This window comes from Amphimedon queenslandica, unplaced genomic scaffold (genome assembly GCF_000090795.2).
Source record: "Amphimedon queenslandica unplaced genomic scaffold, v1.1 AMPQUscaffold_11239, whole genome shotgun sequence".
Classification (NCBI taxonomy): domain Eukaryota; kingdom Metazoa; phylum Porifera; class Demospongiae; order Haplosclerida; family Niphatidae; genus Amphimedon; species Amphimedon queenslandica.
The window spans coordinates 3,954-5,338 of record NW_003548518.1 but is presented as its reverse complement, the minus strand read 5'-3'; the positions used below and the strand labels follow the sequence as shown (position 1 = coordinate 5,338).

At 32.9% G+C, this 1,385-nt stretch overlaps 1 long non-coding RNA gene across 1 annotated transcript; it reads left to right on the top strand.

Moving 5' to 3' along the window:
- Positions 1-944: 944 nt before the first annotated feature.
- LOC109589508 (uncharacterized) lies at positions 945-1,225 on the top strand. Its single transcript, XR_002188739.1, has 3 exons — positions 945-1,035; positions 1,086-1,109; positions 1,159-1,225. It is a non-coding gene; the product is annotated as an uncharacterized LOC109589508 (long non-coding RNA).
- Positions 1,226-1,385: the final 160 nt, after the last annotated feature.

The window sequence follows — 1,385 nt, the reverse complement described above, 5'->3', positions numbered from 1 at the left end:
TCTCTGTTGCTCCTCATCAGTCCACTACAACATACAGTTATACATTAATAGGTCTGTACAGTGGTATGAACTATACCATCACAGTGAGAGCTGGTAATGTACTAGGAGGATCTGATCCTAGTTTTGTTGAAAAAGATACAATGCCAACAGGTTTGGTACAATCTTCAACTATTATGTAATACTATATTTATAGCTCCTATTGGTGTACCTACTTCTTTGTCTTTATTACAGCCAATTAATAATCTCACTTGGAATGAGGTCAATTGTTCTGAACGTAATGGTCTAATCACAGGCTATACAGTGATGATCAGTAACAGTAGTATCACATATAACCTCACCAGTACTAAGAGATCTATCATATTGAATGATCTAGCATTTGGTACTAAGTACAACATTAGTGTAGCTGCTGTAAACTTTGCTGGAAGAGGTCCTTTCAGTGGTCCTATAATTGTAGAGATTGGAATGGGTATGCATGTTTTAAATTATTTTGTGAGAATCTATTTCTTTATTTAGTACCTGGCCCAGTTGGTTCAGTATCCAGTATCATGGACACTACATGGGCTGTTATCTCATGGAGTAAACCTATTTATATTCCATCAGACTATCCCATCATCACATATGAGATAGGATATCATGCCTTAGAGTCTGGTAACTGTTCAATGGTATATGATGATGACATTACTCCTGAAATACTGAATCTATCTAATGTATCTAGTAACGATACTTTTACTATCATCACTGGTCTGAATAGTAATACCTGTTACATTTTTGGTATACGTGCATATTCTGATAATGGATACGGGGCATGGACAGTTACTACTAATGAGACTCTAGAACTACTAACAGAATCATCGTCTATACTAATATCACCTTTATCCATGATAAAATCATTATCTTCACTAATATCACCATCATCTGCACAAATATCATTATTTACAATAGCATCATCATCATCCACAAAACAGTTATTTTCTACAGTAATATCACCATCATCTACTCTAAAGTCTTTATCATCATCAGTAATACAAACATCAGGTATGAGTATAGTCCCCATAATTTATAAACCTCACTTATTTTTAAAACAGTGGCTGCTACTATGAAGCCTGAAAGTAAGTCTTTTATTTTGTATGAAGATTTATACAATAATTATGATTACAGATACTTCATTCATTGTTACTGTTGGAGGCTCAGGGATTGCTGTAATAATGATAGCACTATTGATAGTATTGATTGTTATAATTATAGCTTTCATAAAGTAAAATCTATGACTGTCAAAATTGTTCATTATTAGTTTTTTAACAGAAGAAAGAAGTCACTGAAAATTAGCAAATACAATGTTAACATAGCTATGTCAGAAATACAAGGTAGTTATGATGTATTATTAA